General features: G+C 41.8%; 1 protein-coding gene across 3 annotated transcripts in view; it reads right to left on the reverse strand.

Annotated features, from left to right (window-relative positions):
* The window catches only part of foxn3 (forkhead box N3), a 324,620-nt gene extending 303,936 nt beyond the window's left edge, over positions 1-20,684 (reverse strand). For 2 of the 3 annotated variants that reach the window (XM_067992053.1, XM_067992047.1), the window contains exons 1-2: positions 20,322-20,684; positions 7,647-7,676 (exon numbers count right to left, since the gene is read on the reverse strand). The gene's annotated coding sequence lies outside the window, so the exon portion shown is untranslated. Of the gene's footprint in view, positions 1-523; positions 740-7,646; positions 7,677-20,321 lie in introns of those variants that run through there. The other variant, XM_067992050.1, reaches the window with a different exon arrangement.
* Positions 20,685-23,991: the final 3,307 nt, after the last annotated feature.

Below are 23,991 nucleotides of genomic sequence, written 5' to 3' on the forward strand. Positions count from 1 at the left end.
TGAACACATCCATTCCTGGGTACTGAATAGGACAAAACTGTACTGACGGAAGATCTACAAGCGAGGAGCATGCAGTTATTTAATAAAGGCAAGTCAGGAAGTGAGAATAATAAATTGAAAGTGTTGGTTGCTATTGCTCAAATCTCTGGTTTCAATGAACTGGAAGCACATAATAAATGACAATCGCCACAGGGAACAGCGGAATAGCCAGTTCCTTACGGATTTTACAGATACACAGTTGCAACAAAAAAAACCCAGGCTTGCACACAAACCCTGATGTGCCGCCCTACAGTAAGATAAACACTGCCAGCGTTTTAACATTGGCGGAGCTCTTTTTGGTAGCTTGGATCTGGATGTAGAAATATTTTGAAAGCATCACTCAGGTATGTGTGGAATTAAAATTGTGCACTGCAGCAACAAGAACGACGACAGCAAACGTACAGCCCAAGCGCCTGCGAACATTAATGAAATCAGATCTGGCGAGCAAAGATTAAAACCTCGATTGAGATGCTGATTTAGTAACCTTTTTAATCCCGAACTCGGCGTGCTCTCCTTCTGCTAGTGCACTCCGCATCCGCCCTGGCTACAAAACAACGATTTCCATTTCATATTCCTCCCGGTAATCCTCACATACTGGTTTGTTTCAGTGTTATTATTTTTGTTAATCCTTTCAGAGCTGCTCAAATAATATCCCAACCAGGGTAAAAATCGCACCCCGTACAGTGATGCGTCCTCGATTCCTTTCTGTCTTTTTCCAACTCATCGCACCACACGGGGAAGAGAGATGTCCTCCGGGTCCTAACGCCCCCTCTCTTCTCCTTCTCCCTCTCTCCCCACCCCCCCACCCACATTCTAATCCCGACCCTATGATGGTGAATCCAGTTCTCACTAACCCTCGCAAGGTCGTTTTGTCAACAACGGAGAAAGAGAGTACTTTCTGGGGAGACAAATGTTAAACATGGCAATTGTGTTAGCGATGTTGCTCACAGACTGCATTTCAACATTTTAAGTAACAAAATTTGTACATTTAAAAAAGATCTGAAGGGAAAAAAGCAGCACATCTTTATAGGTCGCAAGACACATTTTTACCTTCACACTTGTAAATTTTTTGCACCTCCCATTTTGCAGATTTCTCAACTCTTTCAATGTGCCTTCTCTACTCTGATGGTTGGTGACCTAAACCTCTATATTTTCCAGTTTGGCATAGGTGGTTTGATTCATCCCCTGACTTGCTCCTACCCCATTCCATCACATCTAATCACTTTCTTCTTCTCTGGCCTTTTGATTTATTATCAACCTGTGCTAGTTCAAGGGCTTTCTCATCGGTCGTTCTTCTGGTCCACAATTCGAAAGGCAATTCACTCTAGCAATGAAGGCCCAGTTTTCACATCTGTATTAGCTGATGAGCACACACCACTTAAGCATTCTACTTACCACTTAACAATGGCTTTGTGTTGTTAAATGCCTCTTTTGCAATTATCCTGGGATATCTTTCCCCTTCATCCCCCAGATTGCCCCATATTTCAAACTAACTCTGCTTTGTCTAAGATTAAAAGAGAATTAGAATAGTTTAACTACTGATTTAGGCAAATTTGGTTCCATCCATATTCACAAAAACACACCTTTAACACTCACTTGCAAGAAACATTTTTGGATAGTGACATATGGCATTATGTTTAAAACTGAGGTTTCCAAAGTTGGGATAAAAGGGAAGCCAAAAATCAAAGTTTCCAAAGTTGGGATATCTGGCATTGTGTTCTAACACTCATAGCATCAGTCTTTATTCATCACTAACTGTGCAGCTACATCCTCATTTGTGCACTTCACTCACCCGGACAACACTCGCAATCTGTCACAAAGGAAAATAGGAATGAAAAAGTGCTTTGTATATTTTGTACACAATAACAGATGGTCAGGGGATGAATTACGAGTATGTGGAGGGTCAGTCCTTGGTTTTGAATTGCATGCACACTTGTGGCTTCAGCACTCATGCAAATCAGCTCAGGACCAACTCTTGTCATTCATCCCTGACCATCCCTTCTGTTACAAAGAATTGACAGATTATGGTAGGAACTTTTGGTACCAGGCAAAAACTATTCACAAAGAAATCTTTGAACCTTCCAGTATGGCAGAAGCAGACTTTGTACAATACTGTAGGCCTGAAAAAATAAATTAGAACCATACAGCACAGAAAGAGGCCATTGTAAAAGAAAGGACAAACTTGCATTTATATAACATCTTTCACAACTTCAGGACGTCCCAAAGCGCTTTACAGCCAATGATGTACTTTTCTTTAAAAAAAGTGTAGTCACTCTTATAATGTAGGGAAATGCAGCAGCCAATTTGCACACAGCAGTTGTAATGTGGAAAAGAAATTCTTCCAGAAAATAGTTGAGAAATGTCCCACGTGGTTACTGGGGACTGGGCAAGTAGTCTGTCAAGAATGCAAATTCAGGAAATACTAAATTTATAGTTACATTAAATATCTTGGAATTCTCCAACCTTCGCATGAAGATGTTACACACATAATTTTGTCCCCAAATTTTCCCCTCAATTTTCCTACACTCCTTACTCATGCTGTTGTATGACTCCATGGGGATCAGCAGCTCAAAAGTACATGGCTGAAGTGGCTACTTCTTACTCAATCCTAGACAGGAGTATCAATGGACTATTCCACGGTAGGAGTGAGGCATCACAGCCAAGCCCAACCTTGTCTTCACCCAACACCCATACAAATGTATTTTCCAGTAAAGGTCCCAGATTAGATACGAGGAGGAAGCCAGTCTGATTCCCTCCCCGTTCCATTCCAGGGACATAGAAGCTATTTGTAGCATTTGTACCTCTATCCCAGGTGAAATCATCTAATTAAACAGAGACGAGGATCAAACCCAGGATCTTAATTTCATTTACCTGCCAAGCCATCAAGGGAAACCTATCTTCAGTCAGAGCTGACAACCTCAACCAATGCAAAGCACTTTTGGTTGGAAGGAAATATTGGTGCTGCCTCCTCCGTAGCCAATCAAGGTAACCATCCATTACAAGGTTTAGATGTGCCCTAGACTGCCTTACTGGCAGTAATCATTTTTGGCTGATATTGTGTTCTACATCTTTAGAGTTAGTAAATTTTACCCACTGAAAGGAGTCCTGGATTACCGACCACACGAGGAAGCAATTATTCAGGCTGGGTTCACTGTTTTGTACCTTGTTGTACCTTCAGTGAAAATTAATTTCATTCCCCCACCCTGTACCCAAGTTTAATTTGAACACATTCTAACCAGGGAAACTACTAAATTCTAGGTAAATGCATTTAACCCATCAAAACACAAACAAAACATAAGCACTGACGAGCAAACTGTAGAGATTATGGGTAAACCCTAGGAATGGTGAAAAAAATGGCTGATGTGTAGAAAACAAGTTATGCGTGATGGGGCGGAGGGGGAAGTACTGTGTAGGATGCCCTAGTGTTGGAACAATTACTATTTCTAATTTACATAAATGACTTGGATTTAGATACTCAATGCCAAGCGATCGAATTTGCAGATGACACTGGGGGGGGGGGGGGGAACGGTGGTGGAGGCAGTAGAATTGGAGGAGGAGCTCTGACTCCACTGCCCTTCCTACTTTGGCATCACCAGAATGAGTTGGATAAAATATATAACTAGGCAGAGCAATAGCAGATGAAATTTGATGCAGACAAATGTAAAGCACTACACAAAGGAATGAAAATTAAGTGATTCACTTACTCCAGGAATCATGTTGAAATAGCTATGGATGAAGCTGAAGACCTAGACCTAGGAGCCTTAGGGTATATTCAACACTTAACATGTCCAACCAATGCAGAACAGCAATTAGCAAAGCCAAAAGAACTCTGAACTACATAATCTAAACAGTAGACTACAAGTCAGAGGAAGGAGTGGCCAAACTGTAGTGCGCTCTGGTCAGACCCCACCTTGAATGCTGTGTCCAGTTCTGATTACTGAGATACAGGGGAGACATTCAATTAGAATCATAGAATGGTTACAGCACAGAAGGCCTATCGAGCCTGTGCCGGCCCTTTGTAACAGCAATTCAGTTAGTCCCATTCCCCCGCTCTTTCCCTGTAGCCCTGCAAATTTTTTGCCTTCAAGTATTCATCCAATTCCTTTCTGAAAGCCACGATTGAATCTGCTTCCACTACACTTTCAGGCAGCGCATTCCAAATCATAACTACTCGCTGCGTCTAAAAGTTTTTCCTCATATCGCCTTTGGCTCTTTTGCCAATCACCTTAAATCTGTGTCCTCTAGGTCTTGACCCTTCCGTCAATGTTTCTCTTTATTTACTTTATCTAAACCCTTCATAATTTTGAACACATAGGAACATACGAATTAAGAGCAGAACTAGGCCATTCGGCCCCTCGCGTCAGGTCTGCCATTTGATAAAATCATGGCTGATCTGATTGTGACCTCAACCCTATTTTTGCATCTACCTACTATGACCTTTGACTCCCTTGTTAATCAGGACTCTTACATTTCTAACAAATCTCCTCTCAACCTTCTCTGCTCTACGGAAAACAGTTTCTCCAGTCTATCCACGTAACTGAAGTCCCTCAGCCCTGGAACCATTCTAGTAAATCTTTTCTGCACCCGCTCTAAGGCCGTCACATCCTTCCTAAAGTGCGATGCCCAGAATTGGACACAATACTCCAATTGTGGCCGCACCAGTATTTTATAAAGGTTCAACATAACTTCCTTGCTTTTGTACTCTATGCCTCTATTTATAAAGCCCAGGATCCCGTATGCTTTTTTAAACTGCTTTCTCAACCTGTCCTGCCACTTTCAAAGATTTGTGCACATATACCCCCAGGTCTCTCTGTCCCTGCACCCCTTTTAGAATTGTACCATTTGGTTTATATTGCCTCTCCTCATTCTTTCTGCCAAAATGTATCACTTCGCACTTCTCTGCATTAAATTTCATATGCCATGTGTCCGCCCATTCCACCAGTCTGTCTATGTCCTCTTGATGTCTATTACTATCCTCACTGTTCACTACACTTCCAAGTTTTGCGTCATCCGCACATTTTGAAATTGTGCCCTGTACACCCAAGTCCAAGTCATTGATAAATATCAAAAAAAAATTGCTGGAGACAATGAAGAACCACAAGGTTGATCCCTAGTGTCAAATGTTTTGAGTTTTGAGGAAAGACTGGAGAAACTTGGGGTTTTCAGCCTGGAAAGGCATCTAAGAGGTGATCTTATAGAGATAGATAAGATAGTTAAAGGAATGGAAAAGGCAAATCCGTAATATTATTTTAAGTTAAATTGCAAGAGTAGGACAAAGGGACATAGGTTCAAATTACAAGATTTTGGATTGATGTCAGGAAATCCTTTACAGAGAGTGATTAACATGAAATGGATCCCCAGGAAGAGTAGTGGAGGTGGAAACTTTGGGATCTTTTAAGAAACAACTGGATGGTAAAATGGGGGGACTTTAGGATCTTTCAGGATGGATGAACTAAGGTGGCAAGGCAAGGCCTTCTTCATCCATGACAATCTTGCGTGAAATTTTGGAGGAGCTGAACTTGGACTCTGACTGGCCAATTTAACAAATGTACACAATTCAAAAAAAGTTTCAACAAAAGAAGCAGCTATACCTCCTACTCTGCTTCTCACCTTTCAGAAAACTACAGGGCTCTTGGAAAGCTATAGGATTCCCAGATTTGAGCTACCACTCGTGAAAGTTCAATGATCTCAAGGAATTAGAAATGGCTCAGAAACTCAAATTGTCTTTTTGTAAATTATTAGCCAGCCCATCCCATGGGCAAAGTGGGACTTAGCAGCATCATGCAGATGCATGCGCTATAACAGCCCATTCAAATTCCCAACCAGAGATGCCCCATCAGTCTCTGCAACTCCCTTCAAGCATTAGGAAATTTAAAATCGACTGCTTTTATGATGCTACTGGATCCCGCTCTCCCTACAAAGACAACCATTTCAAATTGGTGTTGCACTGATCCCCCATAATTAACACTGGGAGAGAGTTCCTCCCCTTAAAATGACACCTATGAAATGGAAAAGATGGAGAAGTTAATCTCATACAATCCACTACAGTGCACAACTTCCTCTGATTTTTTTTGATTCATTTGCCGGATATATAGAGGACATTAATGGGAAGGAGGGAATAATTACAAGTGTAATGAATATTGGAAGAATTATATTGCATGAGTGATGTGAATAGTTTGCCTCTTTGTTGGAGAGAAAATTATTTTACATGAAATATCCAGTTTACTTTCAAAAATATTCTGCAGAATTTTCTTTAATTTACACAAAGTACTTACCAAGAAACAGGAGAGATGTTTTGGACTCGATTTTAAAAAAAACTCAATTCTTTAGTTAATATACTCTGAATGATATAGTGGTTCAGGCATGTCCATTTTATGTTTATCAGCTGCTGTTAATCTGGTAAGGGGTGAACTTTTTCCAATTTACATGTGGCTTCAAATTTTTTTTTGGTCAATTTATCATAATAATCTCCTGTCCAAATTCTGTTTAAAATAGAAATAGTAAAACAAGAACATCCAGAATTGATAACGAAGGTGCTGAAATCCTTGCAACTAGGGAGGTTGTTTACATACATCAGAAGTTATTTCTGCTGGTTTTCTTCAATATTTATATGGATTCCTTAAGATTGAACCAAATAAACCTGGAGCGAGTTTCAAAATGTCTACATACACATTGAAGGCCAACTAAAATTAAAGTACACTGGGACACAAGGCTGCAATGTTATGGAATGGAAGGACAGCAGTTCACCCTTGTGACTCTCCACAAGACAAGACATTTCACTGAGAGGGGGAAAGATGGGATAAAAGGAGGCATCTTCAAGCAGCTAACTGAAACGTATTGTTAGAGGACATTGGTGAGTCAGATGCCTGTTGTCTTGAGTTAGGGAAATGCATGTGGCGCCCAAAAATAGTACTTACAAAACGGAGGAAGAAATTGGGTGCAGTTTTTCAACATACAATTTTGCTAAGTGATCACAATTCCTTCCTGCTAAGCAATGTTTCTTCACTTCTATAAAAGTTTCTGAAGTGATTGGTCTCCCATCTACAGCACACATATGTATCATCATTTATTTATCCAGCAGAGCAAAACAAAAAGGAAAAAAAAAAATCTATAGATATGTTCCAATAGCCAGTAACTATATATACATATAAGATCAGGGAGAGGAAGAAAAGGAAGATGGAACTTCTAAATTTTGAGGATTCAGTGATTTAGTGTCACATCTAACCGAATCTTCGTCTTAATAGTAAATAAAGCCACCTGCGGCTGAAAGCAGAGAAATTACAAATTTAAAGCGTGTACCATGAAATGCATCTGGAACGAAAATTTTAGGCACAACCAAGTCCTTGAGGGGAACACTCTAAAAAGGACTGAAATCCTTCAGTCACCAGAAACTTTTGTTTTTATATGAACAAAGAATCGTAATGAAGTATGTTGTGTACACGTAATTGAGGTTACAAAATGGGTGTGAAGAACCTTCCTGCTGTGTCAGAGAATCTAATCTACCAAAATGACCTCCAAACTCAATTTTGTAAAAACAGGTTAAAGGAGAAATGTATTGTTCAAAGTGGCATAGATACACCAAATGTTAAAAAAAAATACACACTCACCCTTACTGCACAGGCAATCTGAACTTCAGCCTGCAAAAAAAAAAGACCAAGTTAAACCTGGCAGATGGCAGGTTCTAATTTCACAGCTTGAAAGACTTAAGTACTGCAGTATTATTTAATGGTAAACGTATACATTTTCGGTCAGAAACTTATAGCCTGCAGAACAAAACAAGATAATACTGCAGCACCTGCCATACAATATCCTTCAGATTAAATGACATGTTATAATATACCAGAGAATTTCCTGCAGCACTGCTCACAGTCCTAACACTGGGGAACAGAGAGCAGGATGTTGTGGGGGGTTGGTGGTGGTGGTCGGGGGGGGGGGGGGTGGGTGGAGAAATAAAAAGGAGTTTTCAGGCTGGAGGCTGTCAGCATAGCACCGGGGAGTGGGAAGAGGAGCTTTGGGGACAGAAGCCATCAGTTGCAGTACTAGGGAGCAGGGCAAGGAGTAAGGCTGGATTATTCAGGTCAGGCCTTGGCTCGAGGCAGGAAATGGAGCTGGAGCACTCAAGGTGGACAGGTAGATAAGCAATAACAGGACTCAAGTACATTAGTGGATAGGATCAGTACTGGAGCTGAACCGGGAGGGGAGCAGAGGCCAGGCAGAATGCCAGATTGGAGGTTTGATGGAGAGAGAAACAGGGTGGCCAAAAATGTGGTGATTTTCTCTCCAATCCCAACAATCAGATTTGCCCCTGGTATATCACAATCAGCACAGACCAAAGTTACTATCTAAATGATCTGTGGTGTCACATGGACCAATCAGCAACATCACAAACTGACTACATTATAAGCACAGAATATTATAGATAATTATAAGCACTTCTCACAACTCAGAGCATTTTACAAAGAAGGAAAAGAATGGACATGGGGCAAGAGGGAAAGAACAAGTTGAATAGAGTTAGGGAGGCAGGGCTGAAAGAACAGTAGAAGAGAAATGTCATTAGTAGACTTTTGAAAACAGAAAGGGAAAGGGCAAGATGGAGGGATTTTTTTTGGGGGGGGGGGGTGGAGTTCCAGAGGGCAGGGGTATGGTGACTGAAAAAGCAGCCACCAATGGTGGTGAAGAGAGGGCAGGAAGCAAGGATAAGCCAGTTTTAGAGAAGCGAGAGGTGCAAATAAGGACATAGGGCTGAACGGAGTGACTGAAGTGGTGAGACAAGGCTGAGGAGGCAGTCCTGGTGACGGAACTGATGTGGGAAGGAAACAGCTTGGGATCAGGCAACACTATGAGGCTCAGCTTTCAGTTTTGCCTACACTGAGCAAAATGAATATTTGATCCAACAAAGACAATGTCAGATAGGCAGTTGAAGTGTTGAGCAGCAAAAGTGGAATCAAGAGAAGAGGCAGAAATGTAAAGCTGGCTATATATGGAACCTGATCTCATGCTGCTGGATGATGCAACCAAGGTAAAGCATATAGTCGAAGAGGAAGGGGCCATGCATGGAGCTCTGGGATATACAGTGATGATATGAGCAAACGGAGGAGAAATCTTTGTTGGATATATATTGTAGTCCACAAAGACCATCAGCTCCACCCCCCCCCCCCCCCCTCAAGTAATGCGATCTCCTGGGATGGGCAAAAGGAGAGGGAAAACCTTGTCAGTTTAGGAAAAAAAAGTGGGAAATTACTCTTCAACCTCCAAAAAGGCAATTAAGAGGTTTCAGGCGACCAGTGACCGATAAGACTAGTCTCAATTAACACACCTGCCACCTTCTATAACTCGAGATATCTTCCAATGGCAGGAACTTTTCCAGCTAAGTACCAGAAGTATTTCCAGAAGTCAATGACACTCTGCATCTAACCTAACTCTATGCTTTTGTAACTTGTACTGATATCCCCACTCCTTCCCTGTCTATCCAGCTCAAATGACCCATAAACTTGGACAAAATCTAATCCTATCATTTTAAAAATGTTAATCCTATCCCCTCGAAGTACATGTGTTTCCACACTATTTCTACAGAACAAAACTGCCTATAATTTGGTCATTTCACTCAGAGAGGCCAGAAGTTGACTCAATATGAGACACAAAAAAATTAACATTAGCCCAGTAATATGCTTTTCTGAGGTTGAGATTACATTATGCTGTGGGGTAAACTAAAAAGTTTACTCCATATCTAACCAGACTCTACTACTGGGCATCAAGCAGACTCAAGTTCCACTCTCCAATGACATCCCTCACCTGACAGGGCAAATAGTTTTTTTGATTAAAAACATCAGTGTCAACATTGTCTCAATCTTTTGCATTCCTTAAACCCCACATAACCAAGAGTAGACTTGCAAGCCCAGAATCTCCTATACAGTGCAGCACTAGCAGTCAGAATCAGGAAGTATAGACACAACAATGAGACATTCCAGGTGACAAGCATTTCTACATGGCCTGAGGGCAGATAAAGGTTGTTTTTGCCCTTGCAATTGCTAGCATGCCTTGGGGTAGATGAAGACTGGGAATTCCATACTCAAATGGGAACATCAATCACAGCTGGAATTCAAATTCACAGATCTAGAGGGCTACGAAAACCATCATAACTTTGAAACTGAATGCTGTAACTATTTTCACCCAAGTGATAAAAGGAAACGAACCATCTGAAACGGGTAGCTGTATTCTAACAATATAAAATCACAAAGCAGCCTGTAAGTACACTTGACACCTGCATAAAATATGCTGGACAAAAAGCAGCTATCCGCAATTCCAAGACATGGAGATAGCAAATGCAGGTTTGGTTCCCTTATTCCTGATCTGAGCTGCACTGAAAATGAAGACATCAAGTAAAGATTGCAGCATTTCCCTATGGAGATTCCTTGGGGTTGGTGGGGGTGGGGGGGGGGGTTGGTGGGAGAGTTGAAGAAGTCCTGCTTGTCTCATATCCTAGTGATCAGCCAAAGTGAGCATTAGCAAAAGATCCAGGAGCAGGCCAACCTCCAATTGAGCAGCAGGGGTGCAAGCCCACATAGACTGAAGAAATTAGGGGGCAAGGAGGAAGAGAAGGAATAACTTGCATGGGTAAACAACAGTAAAAACTGTATCCACAGTTATTCAATCCAAAGGATCGTGCAAATTTCACTCTGCAGTTACCAGGACATACAACCTCATGAGGATTACTTTGGCCAACTGCAGGACTCGAGACCTGGTGCTTGAAACTGAGTGCCAGATTTGCTATATGTGGTAAGAAAAGTGGCAAAACAGCAGGCTTTTGATGAGAACAGCTTTCCTTGGACGAGGTGCAGCTCTAACTTGTTGAGCTGGTGTTTCTCTCCGCTTTGTAGGAAAGAGCCAGAGTTAATTTGGACTATCTAACCATCCTCGTTTCAAGCAAAAGTTTGATGGAATTCAGATTTCCTTTAATTTTAAATCACTACTTTACTTCATCTTCTCTCCTACTTTGAACCTTGTCTTTTTCCCTTAGGCTGTCAAAAGTGTAGTGAATGTCCATCACCAATGCTTCCAAATAGCCTGCATTTACCCAAATGTTGATTCAATAGTTAGGAGATCTTTCTATTGATACTATTCTATTCTTTATCTGCGATAGCTGCTCATTTATTTGAATTATCTGTCCAATGCTGTATTGACTAATAATGCAGAGTTATGTACAGCACTTCATGTAACTATTATTTTTCTTTCATACAAATCACTCAACATTGGAGACATTTTAATGAGGCATTGATACATAGCCCCTCAAAGTCATCAGCTCCTTTTGCAACAATTCATTTGAGACAAATATTCAAGCACATTGTCAAAAGGAGACAACACCTTGAAGATACATATTAATCACTCAAAATGTAAACACATCCTGATTTGAGTCATATAAGCAATTTTCCATAATACAGATTGTATGATTCAATAAGGTACTGTGATGTAATAAAACCTATATGTACTTTTATAACCACAACTTGTGGACTGCTCTTTGGTATGTGATAAAGAGCAAACCATCACTTTAAAAAAATTAATTACAGGTTAGGTGACTAGGTGGGACTGTACTTTACAGCACTCTTTCCAATTTTAGGCCTCCGCTTTTAATCCAGCTCCTATGGAATGAAAGCATGTCATTGTTAGCTTCAAATGTTGTACATCATCAAAAAAAGTTCTCATTTACTCTAAACCTACTATAAGAATCTACAGTTTGAGGTTCAGTATTAGAAAGGTAAAAGAAAATAGGTTTTGAATGCACTGTAAAACTAGTACTTTCAGAATGTACACAAGTACTCAAAAGGATTAACAATCCCTGCCATTAAGCACAATGGTTCTAGGAAATTCCAAATCAAGACAATTACCACCACAAAAAATATCCTCATACCCATATATAATATATTAAAATTCTTAAGTGGGCCATGCACTCCATTGAAACTGCTATGTAAAAATTTCCTATGGAAATACCAATGTAAAAATGTCTAGACTTAGGCATTACATTTTCCTGTGATGCCTTTAATAGAATTTCCAATGTTGATTTGAACATGGTGCTGTGTTATCTTTTTCTCATTAATCTCAAAATGCTTTTTTAAAAATTGCCTACCATTTTTCCACTTTGTAGTTATATATTTCATAAGAACTTGATAAAATTTATCCAGCAAATTGTCTATTTTAATGCCTTCACTAAAGTTTTTACTTGAAGGCCTCAGCCTCTTCCAAAGCCTGGACTTGGACTTGTTATTTTTGCCTGGAGATGTGATTCTGTTGGCTGGATGAAGATTGTGCAGTCTGAGCATATGCAGTGTACCAATTTGACAGGATATATCAGTGCCAATTCAACTGCTGACATATCTTTCTTCAGCTTAGAGCAGTTTCTACTCAATTGTTTTTCAAAATTATTTGAAGAAAAGCTAGAGGACAAATTTTAAAAGCTGTATTTCAGGTAAAGTTTATATTGAGCGCTTATTTGAAAAGGGAGGCTGTGTATGGGTAAAAAAAAACTGATACACACCTGTTGCACTGGATGAGCAAAAATTTCGTCCAACTAAATATTGGGAAGACCGAAGCCATTGTCTTCGGTCCCCGCTGCAAACTCTGTTCCCTAGCCACCGACTCCATCCCTCTCCCCGGCCACTGTCCGAGGCTGAACCAGATTGTTCGCAACCTTGGCATCCTATTTGACCCTGAGATGAGCTTCCAACCACATATCCGCTCCATCACCAAGAGCGAGAAACTTGAATGTGAGAGTAAACTTGCAAGAAGTATAAAAAGCTTGTAAGAGCTTCTACAAGTATGTAAAAAGGAAGAGATTGGTGAAAATAAACATAAGTCCCCTATAGGAGAAATTATAATGGGGAATAAGGAAATGACAGATGTTAAACAAACATTTTGTATCTGACTTCACGGTAGAAGGGACAAAAAACATACTGGAAATAATGGGGAACCAAGGGTCTAATGAGAGTGAGGAACCTAAAGTAATTAAGATTAGTTAAGTAAAAGTACTAGAGAAATTAATGGGGCTAAAAGTCAACAAATCCCTTGGACCTGATGGCCTACATCCTAGGGTCCTTAAAGAGATGGCTGCAGAGATAGTGGACGCATTGGATTTGATCTTCCAGAATTCCCTAGATTCTAGAACGGTCCCCGTGGTTTAGAAGGTAGCAAATATAACCTACTATTCAAGAAAGGAAGGTGAGAGAAAACAGGACACTATAGGCCAATTAGCCTGACATCAGTAGTAGAGAAAATGCTACAATCTATTATTAAAGACGTAGTAACAGAGGACTTAGAAAATCATAATATGATTAGGCAGAGTCAACACGGTTTTATGAAAGGGAAACAGTGTTTGACAAATCTATTAGGAGTTTTTTTTTGAGGGTGTAACTAGCAGGGTAGATAAGGGGGAAATCAGTGGATGTAGTATATTTGGATTTTCAAAAGGCATTCGTTAAGGTGCCACACAAAAGATTGTTACACAAGATTAGGGCTCATGGGATTGGGGAGTAATATATTAGCATGGATTGAGGATTGGTTAACAAACATAAAACAGAGTAGGAATAAACGGGTCATTTTCGGGTTGGCAGGCTGTAACTAGTGGGGTGCCGCAAGGATCAGTGCTTGGGCCTCAGCTGTTTACAAAATATATCAATGATTTAGATGAGGTGACTGTGTGTAATGTATCCAAGTTTGCTGACTATACAAAGCTAGGTGGGAAAGTAAGCCGTGAGGAGGACGCAAAGAGATATAGACAGGTTACTCGCCATGGCTTCTTCAACAGCACCTCCCAAACCCGCAACCTCTACCACCTAGAAGGACAAGAGCAGCAGGCACATGGGAACAACACCACCTGCATGTTCCCCTCCAAGTCACACACCATCCCGACTTGGAAATATATCGCCGTTCCTTCATTGTCGCTGGGTCAAAATCCTGGAACTCCCTTCCTAACAGCACTGTGGGAGAACCGTCACCACACGGACTGCAGTGGTTCAAGGCGGCGGCTCACCACCACCTTCTCAAGGGCAATTAGGGATGGGCAATAAATGCCGGCTTCGCCAGCGACGCCCACATCCCATGAACGAATAAAAAAAAAGTTAAGTGAGGGGTGAGAAGGTGGCAGATGGGGTATAATGTGAAGAAATGTGAAATGATCCACTTTGATAGGAAGAATAGAAAAGCAGAATATTTTTTAAAAAGGTGAGAGACCAAGAAAAGTTGGTACTCAGAGGGATTGGGTGTCTTTGTACACGAATCACGGAAAGTTAACATGCAAGTACAGCAAGCAATTAGAAAGGCAAATGGTATGTTAGCCTTTATTGCAAGGGGGTTGGAGTATAAGAGTGAGGAGTCTTGCTGTAATTATATAGGGCTCTGGTGAGACCATGCCTGGAGTGCTGTGTACAGTTTTGGTCTCCTTACCTAAGGAAGGATATATTTGCCTTCGAGAGGGTGCAATGAAGGTTCACTAGATTGATTCCTGGGATGATAAGGTTGTCCTATGAGGAGAGATTGAGTAAAATGGGCCTTTATTCTCTGGAGTTTAGAAGAATGAGAGGTGATCTCATTGAAATGTATAAAATTCTTAGAGGATTTACCATTCGGGCCTGCTCCGCCATTCAAAATGATCATGGCTGATCGTCTAACTCAGTACCCTGTTCCCGCTTTTTCCCCATATCCCTTGATCCCTTTAGCATTAAGAATACATCCAATGACTTGGCCTCCACTGCCTTCTGTGGTAGAGAATTCCACAGGTTCACCACCCTCAGTGAAGAAATTTCTCCTCATCTCCGTTCTAAATGGCATACCCCGTATCCTGAAGTGGGGGGGTGGTCAGCTATTTAGGACCGTAATGAGAAAAAAATTCTTCAGAAGGTTGTGAATCTTTGGAATTCTCTACCCCCGAGGGCTGTGGATGCTCAGTCGTTGAGTATATTCAAAATTGAGATCGATAGATTTTTGGACACTAAGGTATTCAAGGGATAAGGGTAAGGAATCTTACAACACCAAGTTATAGTCCAACAGTTTTATTTGAAAATCACAAGCTTTCGGAAGCTTTCTCCTTTGTCAGGTGAGTGTGGGATTCCATGGAAGGTACCGCATATATAGTCACATATATGACACTCACCTGACGAAGGAGAAAGCCTCCGAAAGCTTGTGATTTTCAAATAAAACTGTTGGACTATAACCTGGTGTTGTAAGATTCCTTACATTTGTCCACCCCAGTCCATCACCGGCATCTCCACATCAAGGGATATGGGGATAGGGCAGGAAAGTGGAGTTGAGGTAGAAGATCAGCCATGATCTTATTGAATGGCGAAGCAGGCTCGAGGGGCCGTATGGCCAACTCCTGTGCCTATCACCCATCTCATACCCTGCCTCAGCTCATCTGCTGCTGAAACCCTCATTCATACCTTTGTTACCTCTTGACGTGACTATTCCAATGCTCTCCTGGCCGGCCTCCCATCTTCCACCCTCCATAAACTTGAGCTCATCCAAAACTCTGCTGCCCATATCCGAACTCACATCAAGTCCCATTCACCCACCAGCCCTGTGCTCGCTGACCTACACTGGCTCCCAGTCCAGCAACGCCTCAACTTTAAAATTCTCATCCTTGTTTTCAAATCCCATCACAGCCTCACCCCTCCCTATCTCTGTAACCTCCTCCAGCCATACAACCCTCCGCGATCTATGCGCTCCTCCAAAAGTCGCAAAAATTGACAGCAATGCCAAAGATCATTTGAGCTTAGTCAAGTTAGCCACTGTTCTACACAGTATCCAACAAGACTGCACTATAGTCCCACATAAAAAAAGGACAAACCTGCATTTGTATAGAACCTTTCACATCCGCGAAACATACCAAAGCATTCACAGCTAATGAATTACTTTTGAAACGTAGTCACTGTTGTTAACATAGCCAAACGCAGCAGCCAATTTGTACTCAGCAAGTCCCCACAAACAGCAATAAAATAAATGACCAGTTAATTTGCTTTGGTGCTGTTGGTTGGGGATGAATGTTGGCCAAGGTACCAGGAAAACTACCTGTTGTCCTTCAAAAAGCTGCCACAGGATCTTTTACATCCACTTGATGGGGTTTCGGTTTAACATTTCATCCAAAAGACGGCACGTCAGACAGCATAGCACTCCCTCAGTAGTGCACTGAAGTGTCAGCCTGGATTATGCGCTCAAGACCTTCTGACTCAGAAGCGAGATGCTGACATTTAAAACCTTCCGCAGGTGGCTGTGAATAAATACACTGCTTGGTACAGTTCTGAGTTATGTAGACTGATATTTTTCCATATCTGATCCATTGTCTGCGCTGAGCTTGCTAATATCAGCTGATGCACAAGAACCTTGACTGGAGAAGGGGTGGCAGGGGAAGAGAGAAAAAATACAAAGCAACCCGGGTTCCCACTTCTATTCCCTGGCCAGTGACTCATACTGGAAAATACACAAGTGAAAATCCAGTAAAGGAACCGATCAGACTCAGCTGTGATGACCCACATGATGAATAGCCTGTCAACAGAGTGTCTAGGCTCAAAAGTAATAAAATAATTATAGTACAAGGTGTTCTAGAGATACTGGGGAATGGGCCAATGTGTGGCAGATGTCCTTCAATGTAGATAAATGAAGGGTGATGTATTTGGATCTGGGTAATTCCAGGCAAGTGTATATCATGCAAGGTTACCTGCTTAAGGTTGTAGAGCAAGAGAGGAACCAGGGGGGTCACAGATGTCAAAATTTGACAGTCCAAAACCATTGTTGCAAGCAGATAGGGAAAGCAAATAGGTGTTAAGGTTATTAGCTAGGACAGTTCAATATAAAACTAGAAATATGACACTCATACAAGGCCTTTGTATAGCTGCATCAAGAATACGATGTCCAGTTTTGATCCTCGCACATAGCGGTCCTGGTGAAGGTCCAGAGGAGGGAAAACAGAATGATACCTAGCCTTAGGACTCTTAGCTATAGGCTCAAGACTGGGGCCTTTTTTTTCCACTGGAGAAATTTAAACTCCGTGTTCTCATTGACATTTTTGAAATGATAAAAGAGAATAGATTTTGTTCCAGTCAATTGGTTATTTGAGCTAGATACCGTAAAAAATATTTATTTAGTGCTCCTCCTATGCAGCGAGACATTTCATTTGCACTTTCTAAGTTTATAGCAATCTAAATGGAATTAGATTTTTTTTTTTAAAAAACTATGGTCAGTGATCATTTTGGCGACAAGAAGTAGAGCGTAACCACTGGAATGATGAAGTAGAGCGTAACCACTGGAATGATGAAGTAGAGCGTAACCACTGGAATGATGAAGTAGAGCGTAACCACTGGAATGATGAAGTCCTGATTGCTTGCACACCTTCCTGCTCATTATTGTCCAATTACTGTACCACTTCATGTAACTAATACAGAGAGCACTGCTCTTTTATTCTCTCTTTTCAATACAACTCATATGCAAGTAGTTTGAAATGCAAGAGGTCGGAGACTGTGTGTTGTACAGAGCAAGTTACATTAACGATAAGTAGGTGGGAAGAACTAATCCCTCCATGTGAAGTAGTCAGTCATTTAGAGCTTAATAGTACTTAAAGCACTTTTATTAGATCAACTTAAAACACTAATGAGAGTAAAATGCCATTATTTTATCATCCAGTGCTTAGAATTAAGGAGCCAATTATCTTTATAGGGGGTAACATGATCAGGAGTTATGCAATTCTTTGTTGAAAAACTTGATATTTGTAAACAGAAGTTTCTGTTCTCATCACCCAACAGAAAATATGACTTTTTACAATCTGTAACATTCCTACTGTAATCCCAATTTATGCAGTAACATAATTTATATAGTAATATCCTCAATACTCAAAACACTTGATTTACAATTCAAAGAATGCTATATTTAAATAATTTCAATAAATCTTATTGGCAAAAAGTCATTTACTATCGATGTAACTTGTCTATTTTCTTAGTAAGTTTATATTTTGAACTCTATAACAATATAAAAATACATTGCAGAAAGTTGAGCAGTGGCCAATTACTTCAACTAAATCAGATATTACAGTAACCCGGTAGTTGAATGCTTCCAAGTGCAGTCCCCGTACTTAAGGATGATTTTGAATTTCTTGTATGCAATTGGTCTGAAGTGCACATGACTGTCATTTGTAAACACATATTGCTGCTTTGAGAAGGTTAAGAGACATTGCATTGAAAAAATATTGGAATGTACTTTTGGATTTTGAAAATATTAAACAGTACAACAAAAATACTTGGCTCTATAGTAGTTACTTGTAGGAACACGCCTTAAAATTTACTGCAAACACATGCACCAACTGACTTGTTTCCAAATATACCCTTTTGCAAACGTATTACTAGCACTGCCTTTATTGTGTCCGATTTAACGTTTATAAAACATCGTCATCAATCCAAACAAAAGCCCATCTCCATTCTCGACTCATTTCAAAACAAACATCCAACTTAAGGTCGAGCAGTAAGTAATCAGATCCCATGCCTACGAAGTGGGCGCAAGTGATTTAATTGTACACTGTTTGGTCTGCGTGGCAATTCCTCCACACATACCATCTGGTTTACATTATACAGCAAGAAATCACAAGACTCCTGCCCACAATCCCTTGCCTTCTATTTTTGGAGAAGTACGAAATTGTTAAAGCACTCGCAGTCTTTATAGATAGCACAGCGTTATTTTCAACGGACGACAGCGAATGCATCGACGTTGTTTACAGTTTTGCAGGCTTGTATATATATAGACAATATCTGCGGCGCGGAGACTGAAAGGCGCCTCTATGCATTGGATTTAAACGGGTTGTGTAAATCATGGAGCAGTGTGTAAACTTTATAATCTGGGTTAATTGCTGGTTCATCTTTTCATTAGACCACCTAACTGTCAAAAGGTCAAGTAGCAGATCCATGTCTTCGGCTTTCTCTGGAGTTGTCTCCACTTGGAAACAGTTGCCTGTCACCTTGGATTAAGTAGTGCCTTGCTGAAACTATGAGTTTACGTACGGAAAATAACCCCAGTGTGACCAAAACAGGCTTCATGGGGTGAGGCCGTGACATTTGCACATCTCCGTGCGAAACAAAAAAGACAAGAAGCAGTTATTTTTCCTTTCCCTTTATATAAGTTGCATTTCTCGTCGACCAGCAGCAAAAAATCCGGGGACACAATATAAATGTAGTGTTAAAAACAATAAGATTTACTATGCGTTTCAGACGGGGTTTGCACAACAAACAAAAAACACACACAGTGAATGCCCTTTGGGCTGAGAATCATCTGAGAGACTGGGTCATCAATGGATTAGAGATTTGCTCCCAATAGCACAGGGAAACAATCATCGTTCCATTAAGGACAGCGGTTGAGGACACTGCAGTGTTGACTACTGTATTCAGCAAAACGCTGTTCCCTATTAGCATAGGAGATTGAAAGGATGACAGTGCAATACAATTATATTTATTATATTAGAACTACGCCGCCTCAATACAATAGGACGGGGTTGGCCAAAGTAAGCTGCAGATAAAGACAAAAACTTTAGTTTAAAAGGATGCATATGGCAGCATGGTGAGGAAAATGTGTTCAGACACAATTACAATAGGTAAGCAAAAACAAACACGCATTGAACAACACCATGCTGCTCAGAAAGAGTAAAAACGCTCCTTTTTAAAAGAAAATATTTATTCAAATCCTGACAGCCTTAATAGATTATAAAACCCGGAAAGTACAAGGACAGGGTTACATTTAAATTTGGTGCGCTTTGCAAATGTTTAACGGCGCTTCTGATAAGGGCAATAATAATAAATAAATAATTCAAACTCTGGCAAACGCTCTTTTTCTATGATTCAGATATGCTCCATGCGGCACCTTGTGCCTTTAAACCTAAACTCAGGCTGAAATAAAATGTCAAGATTTAATATAAGTAAAATAAAAGCAGCAGGGAGAGAGAGGGGGATAAGAGAGACTGGGCTGTGCTTCAAGGACAAAACCACGGTGAGTATATTAGAGATAATAAACACACAGAGTAGAGGGAGGGCTGGGGATGGACTTAAAAACCAAGATAAAATAAAAAATTAAGAGTGACACTAATTCAAATCCCCCTCAGTCCTTCCTGGGCTTGCAACTTTACTTTGTGGAGGATAAAGAGAGAGGGGGAAGAGAAATAAATCACAATTTAAATATATGAAACACGAATGTTTACAGTGAAGCAGCGATGTAATATATAAATCATACAGATGGTAACAGCTTTTCTTTTTTTTTTGGGTACTTACACTTCATGTCATGCAAAGATGGCTGTTGACGAACACAAGGGTGTTTTTTTTTTGCAGCACTCGGGTCCCCCCACCCCCATTAAAAAAAAAGTGTTTTTTTAAAAAAAGGAAGAGAGTGAGAAAAAAAAAATCGCTCAATAACGCCACGATATCCCCGGCCGTCGCCAAGGAGACAAGCCGGCGAGGTTCAACTCCCTCCGCCATTGCCCGCACAGGGCCCCCTGACTGAACAATATTCGATGGCGAAAAGCCTCCCCCAGTTGCCCGACCCCCGCATCTCGGTGCGGGCTACAATTTTCTGAGGTAAACCCCGTCGCTTTTCGCCCCCCGACACCCACTGAGCGGCGCGGCGGGAGGCGCTGGCCGGCGGGAAGGGCGCCCGATGGCGTAGCAGCAACCAATCCGGAGGCGGAGGCGGCGCCGGCCGTCATCTTTGCGACGTACTTTTGGCGGTAATTAACATGCGGGGGGGGGGGGGCGGTCAGCGTCGGGCTCGCGTGCGTGCGAATGCACGGAGGGAGTCACGCGACCTTTCCACGTAAGGAGAATGACAGCGCCGCGCGTGCAAGGAAGGTCCAGGGTCCGCGTGCACTCTGGAATTGCTTGCTGCACATACACAGTCAGTGCAAACAGGGTCCATGCTGCACATACACAGTCAGTGCAAACAGGGTCCATGCTGCACATACACGGTCAGTGCAAACAGGGTCCATGCTGCACATACACGGTCAGTGCAAACAGGGTCCATGCTGCACATACACGGTCAGTGCAAACAGGGTCCATGCTGCACATACACGGTCAGTGCAAACAGGGTCCATGCTGCACATACACGGTCAGTGCAAACAGGGTCCATGCTGCACATACACGGTCAGTGCAAACAGGGTCCATGCTGCACATACACGGTCAGTGCAAACAGGGTCCATGCTGCACATACACAGTCAGTGCAAACAGGGTCCATGCTGCACATACACAGTCAGTGCAAACAGGGTCCATGCTGCACATACACGGTCAGTGCAAACAGGGTCCATGCTGCACATACACGGTCAGTGCAAACAGGGTCCATGCTGCACATACACGGTCAGTGCAAACAGGGTCCATGCTGCACATACACAGTCAGTGCAAACAGGGTCCATGCTGCACATACACAGTCAGTGCAAACAGGGTCCATGCTGCACATACACAGTCAGTGCAAGCTGAGGCCAGGCTGCAGATACACAGTCAGTGTAGGGGCCAGGCTGCACATACTAGAGTACAAGGGGGCAAAAGTTATGCTGCAGCTATACAAAACCCTGGTTTGACCGCACCTGGAGTACTGTGAGCAGTTCTGGGCACCGCACCTTCGGAAGGACATATTGGCCTTGGAGGGAGTGCAGCGTAGGTTTACTAGAATGATACCCGGACTTCAAGGGTTAAGTTACAAGGAGAGATTACACAAATTGGGGTTGTATTCTCTGGAGTTTCGAAGGTTAAGGGGTGATCTGATCGAAGTTTATAAGATATTAAGGGGAACAGATAGGGTGGATAGAGAGAAACTATTTTCGCCGGTTGGGGATTCTAGGAGTAGGGGGCACAGTCTAAAAATTAGAGCCAGACCTTTCAGGAGTGAAATTAGAAAACATTTCTACACACAAAGGGTGGTAGAAGTTTGGAACTCTCTTCCGCAAACTGCAATTGATACGAGCTCAATTGCTAAATTTAAATCTGAGATAGATAGCTTTTTGGCAACCAAAGGTATTAAGGGATATGGGCCAAAGGCAGGTATATGGAGTTAGATCACAGATCAGCCATGATCTTATCAAATGGCGGAGCAGGCACAAGGGGCTGAATGGCCTACTCCTGTTCCTATGTTCCTATACACAGCCAGTGTAAGCAGGGGCCAGGCTGCACATGGACAGATAATGCAAGCAGAGTTGAGCTTGCACAAAGTTGAGCTTATATAAATGTAAACAGAATTATATGATTTACATGACTCATAAGGGCAAAAAAAAGCAACAAGACTGATCCCAAATGCAGAGGGAATTGGTCTTGAGGGAAGATTAAGAAGCTTAACTTTACAGAATGAAGGCAGTTAGGCGGGACCTTGTTGAAGTCAGTAAAATATTAAATAGTACAGATAAGGGAAACAGATTATTGCTTCAAAGATGGGAAAGTAGACAAGAGGACAACAATGGAAATTAACAAAAAAGAGACATTAAAAACATATCAGTAAGAACTTCATTGCTCAAAGAGTGATAAATGTTTGGAATAAACATTGAGGTTGTTGAAACCACAATTGGATGGTAACCTGGAAAGTTAGATTACTGGTCCAATGAGCCTGGATAGGCCAAATGGTCTTTTCTTTATGAATCCTGTTCACCCATAATGACCAGGCAGTAAATGCGAGCAGTGTCCAGTCAGTCTGCACACATTGTGTCCGGGCAGTGAATGGAATCAGGGTCCAGCCAATCAGCACACACAGTGACTGGGCAATGAATGGAATCAGGGTCAGCCAATCAGCACACACAGTGTCCGGGCAGTGAATGGAATCAGGGTCCAGCCAATCAGCACACACAGTGACTGGGCAATGAATGGAATCAGGGTCAGCCAATCAGCACACACAGTGACTGGGCAGTGAATGGAATCAGGGTCCAGCCAATCAGCACACACAGTGACTGGGCAGTGAATGGAATCAGGGTCCAGCCAATCAGCACACACAGTGACTGGGCAGTGAATGGAATCAGGGTCCAGCCAATCAGCACACACAGTGACTGGGCAGTGAATGGAATCAGGGTCCAGCCAATCAGCACACACAGTGACTGGGCAGTGAATGGAATCAGGGTCCAGCCAATCAGCACACACAGTGACTGGGCAATGAATGGAATCAGGGTCTAGCCAATCAGCACACACAGTGACTGGGCAATGAATGCAAGTATGGGTGCAGCCCACATTCACACCCTCTGTAAGTGTTTTGTAACACGAGGGGAATCAAATGGAAACAAGTAATAAATAAAATTCATAAAAATAATTATTTTGTTTCTCTATGAGCATATTTTCTATTTAATTCGGATCACTGTCCTCGGGATTAGATATGCAGTGATGATGCCAGGACCGGAATCATTTTTCTTTTGGTAATTAAAACTGGGGTTAGGGTGAGGAGTATCCAACCTGTTGGTGGAGAAAGTCCACTCCATTTCTGTAATAACCATGGCCTCGAAATGACGCTGTGTGAAGATTAGTGTATGAACTCTTAACGCATTTGTATGCAATTCCTTTGTCATTTCAACAGAGTTATTAACCTGGCTGTTTTAGGAGGGCTAGCGGCTCTGTCAAAATAGTAGACAAAGAAACTAGAGATGAACACTTTAATCTCTCACGGTACGTTAGTCTCTCACAGTACGTTAATGTCTCACAGTACGTTAGTTTCTCACATAAGCATTTCAAGGTCCTTGGTTTTTAAACAGCCTCAAATATCAGAAGTATCATTCTGAAAATCAGGCAGCATTTCATGGTCCTGGCCATGCTGGATATCCCCAATGTAGGCCCCAGTAGACAGTTGTCCATTTCTGTCTTGCAAGACGACGCCAAGTTTTGCTTGGACTCTTTTCTGATTACACACTTGCAGTGCATGTTTTGCATTGCTGTGAAGCGGCCTTCCTTAACAGCGTAGACTGAGAACATATGGGGTTCACGTCAG

Source organism: Heptranchias perlo, chromosome 10 (genome assembly GCF_035084215.1).
Source record: "Heptranchias perlo isolate sHepPer1 chromosome 10, sHepPer1.hap1, whole genome shotgun sequence".
Classification (NCBI taxonomy): Eukaryota; Metazoa; Chordata; class Chondrichthyes; order Hexanchiformes; family Hexanchidae; genus Heptranchias; species Heptranchias perlo.